We start from the raw sequence: 9,192 nt of genomic DNA, 5'->3' as shown, positions 1-9,192 counted from the left end.
AATATGAATTAGCATGAAGCTAGCATGAATTAGCATGAAGCTAGCATGATGTTAACATGAATTAGCATGAAGCTAGCACGATGCCAACATGAATTAGCATGAAGCTAGCACGATGCCAACATGAATTAGCATGAAGCTAGCACGATGCTTACATGAATTAGCATGAAGCTAGCACGATGCTAACATGAATTAGCATGAAGCTAGCATTATGCTAACATGAATTAGCATGAAGCTAGCATGATGCTAACATGAATTAGCATGAAGCTAGCACGATGCCAACATGAATTAGCATGAAGCTAGCACGATGCCAACATGAATTAGCATGAAGCTAGCACGATGCTAACATGAATTAGCATGAAGCTAACACGAAGCTAACATGAATTAGCATGAAGCTAGCACGAAGCTAACATGAATTAGCATGAAGCTAGCACGATGCTAACATGAATTAGCATGAAGCTAGCACGATAATAACATGAATTAGCATGAAGCTAGCACGATGTTAACATGAATTATCATGAAGCTAGCACGATGCTAACATGAATTATCATGAAGCTAGCACGATGCTAACATGAATTAACATGAAGTTAGCATGATGTTAACATGAATTAGTATGAAGCTAGCATGATGCTAACATGATAAGCATGAAGTTAGCAAGATTTATTATGAAATTAGCATAAAGCTAGCACGAAACTAGCATGAAGCTAGTATGACTTAGCATGGAGCTAGCATAAGGCTAACATGACCAAAAGACCCAACCCCCATGTCTCTATGATGTTCGGATCCAGAGATATAAGGCTTTGTTTATTATGTTGCTAGGGTGCTCATATTTGGTTGCTAGGGGCGTGGCTTAATATCTCAATAAGAATCCTCCGAGACTGATTGGATGCCTGAGTAAAATGAGCCCACCCCCATGTCTCTGTGACACTGTGCTGCAAAGATATCCATCTGGGCATTTTATAATGGCAGTCTATGGGATATGTTGCTAGGGTGCCCAAAAATGGTTGCTAGGGGCGTGGCTTAATAGCTATGGGGCGATCCTGAGAGACTGATTGGATGCCTGACTAAATTGAGCCCACCCCCATGTCTCTACGACACTCTAAAGTGAAGATATTCCATCTGGGACGCTTTTATTCCCTTATATGGGCATGTTCCCTCCCCCATTATAAGTCAATGGGGAAATTTGGGTGGTCCTTACGCCCCAGGGGTGAAACTTACACCCCAATGTGATGTATGTTCTTACAGTGCCTGCCAGCCTCTTCAAATGTGGTAACCCACAAGTTTCTACAAATTTCTCGCTTGCAGCTATGACCCGTCAAAGTTTGTCGCAATGTTAAGTCAATGCAAAATTTGGGGTGTTTGAGCGCCCCGTTTAGGAATTCGGTAGGTCCCATCAGTTAGAAAAGTCATAGCACCCATCTACGGACCAGTCTTAAAAATTTTGTAAAGTTTTGTGGGTGTAGCTTGAAAGCTCTAGGAGGAGTTACAATTGGTAAAAAGTATGAACAGAAGAAGAATAATAATAATAATAATAATAAGCTTAGATCGAAGAACAGTATGTTGGCTTTGTCAAGCCAACATAATAAGTTTAATAGCAATAACAATATATTGGCTTTTTCAAAGCCAACATAACTAGATATTAAAGTTTGAAGACAAACTTTATGTTGGCTTGAAAAAGCGAGTCTGAACATTTTTAACAATTTCACAGGATAAACGTTTACTTGAGAAGTTTAGTTTAGTCTAGCTGTTTGCATGTTTTAGTATGATGCTAGCATGATTAAACAAAGTTACAATGACTTAACATGAAGCTAACACCATTTAACATCATTTAACAAAGTTAACATTATGTTAGCATAATTCAGAATGAAGTTAGCATGATTTAGCATAAAGTTAGCATGATTTAATACAAAGCTATAGCCTATAGTTTAGCATGAAGCTCCCTGCTGAAAAAACTGCATCACACCAGCATGGACCAGCGTGAAAATTATGCTGGTTTGATGCTGGTTTAGCTGGTGGTTACAAGCACCAAAACACAACATATGCTGGTCTTGCTGGTATGACCAGCATGGGATGCTGGTGCTACTGCTTGTTTGGTGCTGGTTTAGCTTGTGCTAATGCTGGTGCTGATGCTGGTTTAGCTTGTGTTCAGTAGCTAACCAGCACCAAAACACAACATATGCTGGTCTTGCTGGTATGCTGCTTTGTTCAGCAGGGCTAGCTTGATTTAATATGAGGCTAGCTAGGATGATTAGCTAGGATGCTGCTATGCAGTTGCTATGTAATTGTAAGCTACAAGATCAGAGTATGCAGTAAACATGAAGGTCTTGATGCTTGAAACTTCAATATATTTAAATTCATTATTAGTTGGGAAAACATTTATGCAGCATTTTTCGGACAATAATTTAATGCATAATGATATTCGTGTTTTTTTACGTCTGGGAACTGATACACAGTATACTTTAATGCACACTGCTGTTGTTTGTATGTGAATATTGATGCATCTTTTCTTTTATCTATGTTTTAGACAAGATAAATAGGATGTTGACCTTTGATTTTTCCCAGCTGGTGCTTTACTGCAACATCTATGTGAATTGTTTGCCATTTAAGAGGTTCACAAATAGTCACTAGGATAATGACACTGATGATAGTGTGTCTGTACCTATCAGTGCCATCTTATCACTGTGTAATATTTTAGGCCAGAGCTTCCCAAACTTAACACTGGTAAGCCCCCCCAAAAACATAGCAAAAGATCCACGACCACCCCCCCCCCCAATTTGTAGTATAACATATCTTTTTAATAAAGCCGATTGTCTCTTTGCACATTACCAACATTTAATAACCAGTTTTTAAGAATCTCACGTGAATCATGAGAACTATGGAAAGTATTTTATATTCTGTTGAAAGATGACGTAAAAATTCTTTACAAATAAATGAAGAGTTTCGTTGCAAAACGAGATAAATCAATTTTTTTACATTTTTGTGAAAATATGTTTATTATTATGTTATCATGTTATTATTTTGTTTTATGGTGCTACTTAGCTGTATGTTTTAAGTTATGAAGGTTTAAATCAAAACAAAACAACTGCAGTTGAATTGAAATTAATTGGAATGCACAACCAAAAAACAAGATTTCTGAACATTTAAAAAAATGGTGGTTATCTCGTTTTGCAACGAAACTCTTCATATATAAAACCATAACACTACATACTTTCTGCATAGTATTTACCATTATAACACAAAGGGGTGGTTTCCCGGACAAGGATTAGACTAGTCCTAGACTAAAATAAATATAAGAGCTGTCCAAACTGAAAACAACATGCACTGACATATCTTAAAATACATCAGTGCCCTTTGTTTTTCCTTAAAATGCACGCCAGTATGTTTTTAGTAAGGCATGTTTATTCAAACTAGTTATATTTCATAATTAAACTAAGGCCTTGTCCTGTCTTAAGCTAATCCCAGTCTGGGAAACCACCCAAAAGTGTGTAACAGAAGCTACATAGCTCACAAATAGTTCATAAATCTATTGCAATGAATTACATAACTATGTTAAAAAATATTTAAAAAATATATAAAAACGTTTAAGCAATGTATCTCACCTCAGTATAATAAAAAAATGAAATAAATATAAATAAATATACAATATATACATAAATACGCTTTAAAATCACATGATTTTTTATTTAGCCTAGTCAAGGTCCCCCGCAGTACTGCGACGGCCCACTGGGGGGCAGCGGCCCACAGTTTGGGAAGCACTGTTTAAGGCAAAGAATTTATCAATTTATTGTAGAATTGTCCATTTTGGGCATTTCTCAAAGTTAATCAATTAAATAAAATAACGAACAAAATGATAAGCATTTTATATATATAAGAGCAAATTAGTTCATATGGCCATTGAAAGCATTATATTTATTTTATTTTAAGGAAGCTTTTCTTGTTTTATTATTTTTTTAATATTATGGTTTAATATTGTCTGCCCCGTATCCAAAGCTCAAATGTGATAATATTTTATATATATTTTTGAAATACTTTTGTTACAGGACTAGTATTCAGGTATTAGGTAACATCACGTGATTAATTCAAACCAATGAGACGACAGCTTTGGACGAGAGTCTGTATAGCTAATGAGCTTGCTTCCGGTTCTCACTGGTTTTACCTTCACTGAGCAAGCGCCACTTTCTCAGCTATCTCTTGAGGTAGGTCAAATTTCCTCATAAAAGTCTTAAAATTTCACAGACAGACGGTGGATTAATCAATTTGATGATTTTAAATATGTCGATTGTTAATTTAGATGAGTGTAATATTACTTACGTTTAAACAATAAAGAAATATAACGGATTATCTTCTGCTATCATTGTTTTCTGAGGTAAATTATGCGTTGGAAAAAAACAAACGGATAGTTCAAATAATTGTAGCCTAAGAAATTGTGGCTAAAGCCCATTTTTATTGTTTATATGATTTTAGTTTGATATATTGTTAATGTGAACCGTTAAACGGACGGACCGACCGAACAATTTCAGTGAGGGAAAAGGTAACCGTTAACTTAAGTGGTTGTCAGACACTCAGGCGTCTGCCTGTTTTTGGTAACAAAAATCAGCTTAACCGAGGTTACATGGATGGTAGGAACAACCACTTAAGTTGTGGACTAACATATGCAATTATATATAATAAATGCATGGTGTCGTCTATAGAAGAATAACATAACGTTACGTTACTCGAAGCTACAGTGACATCTGCAGGCGAGGCTTTACTTAAATGCCTTGTTTGTTCATGAGTTTTTGACGTGTTTCATATTTTATCATAGTTTTTTACGTTCATTTTGAAGTTATGGTAAGTTAACTTATTTGTTTAAGATACGTTTGGTAGGCGCGAACCCGGGAGGTCGCGCCCAGCTTGAGCTTCCGCATTATTAACACTGTTAGCTTCACTGTTATTTGCGAGAGACGAAAAAATGTTTGAATAAAGAGCCTAGGTAGGGGGAAGTACGCAAAATACATGCGTTTTTTTCTAGTGTAACGTTTATTAATATGTTGGAGGCAATTCCTCAAAATATACTTTATAAAAAATACTATTGTAAACAGAATATGGTTGGTATATCAACCCTTATGATTTGATAATAATGTATGTTTTTTTTTCTCTTCCCCCTGTACTTTTGTTACATCATTTTTGGCTGTCTAGACATTTTTGTGGTAAGTCATTTATATAACAATCTCTGTTGCAACATAATACTTTTTTTCTGAACAGTTAACCTTGCACATGATATTTAAATAGTAATGTTTACTTTTTCTTTCTTTTGCTCTTTTGAAAACATTTAACTGCTTTAGCTAAGTAAGTATTATTTTTGAATGTCAAATTCTTACTAAATGTACAAGTTATGACATATTTTATTTAGATATTTAGTGACCATTTCCTTTTCTTCTGTTTGATTTTCTCTAGACCTCAGCCAAATTCCTGGTTTTGCTGGGCAACAGCACCTATTTCATACAATTTATTATAGCGAACCCAAAGGCTCTTTTCAGAGCCATCCACATTGCGTCACTGGTGAGTCATTTTCAATTACTTTTGAATCAGTAATTGCCTAATGACATTATAACATTGTTTTTCTGTTAATGTAACAGATGTTGTTTACCAATGTTTATTGTTGTTTGTCAGTTTTGGCCATTTCAGCATGTTTGAAATAGGGGTGTAACGGTTCAAATTACTCACGTTTCGGTGCGTATCACGGCTTAGGGTCACAGTTTCAGTACACATTGGTCACAACAGGCTGCTTTACAAAAATAAAAACCTAAGCCGTTTTTAACCTCTGCCAAAATCAACATTTTCACTTAAGAGCACTTGTATTATTATACTATATACCAGCTTTACTGTGCAATTCAATATGAACATAAAATAGCTTAGAACACTGGGTTACTTTTTATATTCTATGCCGCTATCTTCAAGTTTTTTTTGCAAGAAGATAGGTTTGTTAAAATTCAAACACAGAAGGCAATTTGTGCTGTTTCTGTCTCACCTGCGATCGTGTGCTATCAACAAAACCCTGGTGATGACGCGTAAAGCGACTCGTCATATTAGATGTATTGTCTTAGGCATACGGCACTCGCGAATTTTACAGTTTTGTCCACGTTTTCTTGAGCACCACTGCTGCAGTAGACTTAAATGCAGCTGGGGATGACTCTGTTAGCGTCTTTTCTCCTTCATTTGCCGTGCTAAACGGTCTGTGAAACACACAAACACGCGAGGATGAACTGTGAGGATGGCAACAAATTTGCATACTTCGAGTTGATTGGACAGGTACTCTCACCTTAACACATGCAGAGATTATTCAGAACCATACATTAGCTTTTTTATGCATCGTTTTTTCACCAAACTATAATAGAAATGCGTGGTCGAATTAAACATGGTGCCCGTGCGTCCCGAACTGTGGGTTGTAAAACAGGACGATTCGATTCTTTACCGAGAACCGTTACACTCCTAGTTTGAAAGTAAAACTGACTTTATTGAAGATGTACTCCGCCTTCAGAAATAAAAATGATAGATTTTTTTACTTAGCCCCATCTAAGTCATCTAAGGTGTTTATGCCTTTTTTTCATCAGCTGAACACAATCAGAGTTCTAATTATTAATATCCTGGCTCCTTTTTGCTTTGTAATAAGTTTGATCATGGACCAAACATTTACGATCTCAAAAAAGTCCATCCATCCATCCATCCATCATTAAAGTAATCCATATACAACCCAGTGGTTTAATAAATGTATTTAGAAGCAAAGTATAAGGTTTATAAGAAAAAGTTTAGTTCTGAGCACTTTTAGTGATTAGTTACATATACGTAATTTTATAAAACAAAATCAACTATAGATTTAAATATAGTGGTATGTAAAATCTTATTGGTTCTTGTGTTTCATCATGAGTTGTGACAAAACTGACAGTCGTTAGACACTAAATGTTTTATTGTTTGTTTATTTAAGGTATGTTTTGTAACTAAAAGGTCAAAATATGAATTGTTTTTTTATTAACCCACTGGATACATTAAATTTTGATTACTTTAATAATGGATGGATGCAGTTTTTGGAGCTTCTAAACATTTGGTCTCTGATCAGAGCCATTACAAAGCAAGGAACAGCCAGGGTATTATTTAATATAGGTCTGGTTGTATTCAACTGAACAAAGAAAGACAAACATCTTGGATGACAAGGGGGTGAGTTAAAAAAAAAATTAATTCTGAAGGTGGCATTTTACAGTTTAGGTTCTATTGTGTTGCCTGATGCGATAATTTATTAAATTAACAATCTTTACATTAATACCACAGGAAAGGAAACATTTTGAACAGGAATATCATATAATTAATTGTTTATTCTGAAGCATATGTGACTAAGTAGATCATTTTGGGTACGACTAAATAAGATCAAGACTTAATTTTTACCAATTATTATAGGACAGCAGAAACACTGAAGTTTGAATGACATTATACTGCACATTGTGGACCTTTGTATTTAGAAACTATTTAGACCCCCTACACAGTTCAATTTTGTTAGGTCTCAATCTGATACTACAATAACCCCCCCCCCCCCCCTTATTATTAATCTGCACTCAGTACCCCATTATGAGAAACTGAAAACAGGATTTTGGAAATGTCTAAATGTATTTAAAAGAAGAAAAAAACTGAAATTATTCAGACACTTTACTTGGTAGTTAGTTGAAGCACTTTTTGCAGCAAGTACAGCCTCGAGTCTTTTTGGGAATGACGCAACAAGCTTTGCACATCTGGATTGAAGGAATTTCTGCCATTCTTCCTTTTAAATCCTTTCAAGCTCAGTGAGTTTGGATGTGAACTGTCGGCTGACAGCCATTTTCAGGTCTCTCCAGAGATGCTTGGTGAGGTTGAAGTCAGGGCTTTGGTTGGTCCACTTCTCGCATAGTTGTCCCTAAACCACTACTGTGTTGTCCTTGTTCTTTGCTTAGGGTCATTTTGATAAGGTTTTAGTGAGGATATCTCAGTGGACTCGAGTCAAGGTGTAGAAAATCTCGGCATTGATCAACACAAATAAATGGCACCTAAACAAAATTTCTAGTGTTATCGCAAAGGGGCTGAATACTTAAGTAAATGTGAAATTATTTTTTTCCTTTAAAACATTTTACAGAAATGTCTTAAATTCAGTTTTCACTTTGTCATTATGGGGTACTAGATGTTGATTAATGAGAATGATTTAAATTCTTTTTTTTTTTTTTGAGTCAGAACATTTTAATTAGGCCTTGAAAAGCTGCATCTGACATGGGACTTTTATTAACACACCCCCAGGTTCACAGACAAGGTTTAGTAAAACACATCTTAAGATATGCCAGTGCCATTGATTTGTCTTATGATACACACCAGTAATGTCTTCTTCAAAGGAGTGCTTTTTAAAGATGCTTAATAGGCTTGTCTGTGAAACCAGTCCACAGTGTTTAATATTGTGACTGCGTTAAACTGCATTACCTTTGGAAAGTAATATAATTTTAAATTCTTGAGGTATATATAAATTATTAAAAGGATTAATGCAAACATAACAAATTTGCAAATAAAGTAAAGGGGTTTAAGTACTTTCTAAATACACTGTAAATGTGGTCATGCCTACTTTGAACTAATTTGTCGTTTTTGTTGATTTTGTTTTTCCTAGATTGGACATCTAATTCATCTTTGTAAGTAACAGTTACATATTTCACATTTAAAGCATTAGTTCATCTTATGTTTATCAGCTTACCCCCAGGCCGTCCAAGATGTAGGTGAATTTGTAATTTTAAATTCTTGAGGTATATATAAATTATAAAAAGGATTAATGCAAACATAACAAATTTGCAAATAAAGTAAAGGGGTTTAAGTACTTTCTAAATACACTGTAAATGTGGTCATGCCTACTTTGAACTAATTTGTCGTTTTTGTTGATTTTGTTTTTCCTAGATTGGACATCTAATTCATCTTTGTAAGTAACAGTTACATATTTCACATTTAAAGCAATAATTCATCTTATGTTTATCAGCTTACCCCCAGGCCATCCAAGATGTAGGTGAATTTGTTTCTTCAGTAAAACACAAATATAGATTTTTAACTCCCAACTGTTTCAGTCTGTCAGATGTATAATGCATGTGGGTGGTAACAAAACTTAGAGGAATGTACAGACAAATCCAAATTAAACTCTGCGGCTCATGACGACAACTCAAT

The 9,192-nt window shown here is 35.0% G+C and overlaps 1 long non-coding RNA gene across 1 annotated transcript; it reads left to right on the top strand.

Moving 5' to 3' along the window:
- Nucleotides 1–5,429: 5,429 nt before the first annotated feature.
- On the top strand, nucleotides 5,430–8,953 carry LOC141281068 (uncharacterized). The gene is made up of 3 exons (XR_012335471.1): nucleotides 5,430–5,538; nucleotides 8,651–8,672; nucleotides 8,932–8,953. It is a non-coding gene; the product is annotated as an uncharacterized lncRNA (long non-coding RNA).
- The last annotated feature ends 239 nt before the right edge of the window (nucleotides 8,954–9,192 follow it).

This window comes from Paramisgurnus dabryanus, chromosome 19 (assembly GCF_030506205.2).
Source record: "Paramisgurnus dabryanus chromosome 19, PD_genome_1.1, whole genome shotgun sequence".
Taxonomy (NCBI): Eukaryota; Metazoa; Chordata; class Actinopteri; order Cypriniformes; family Cobitidae; genus Paramisgurnus; species Paramisgurnus dabryanus.
This window is presented reverse-complemented; position numbering and strand designations above follow the sequence as displayed.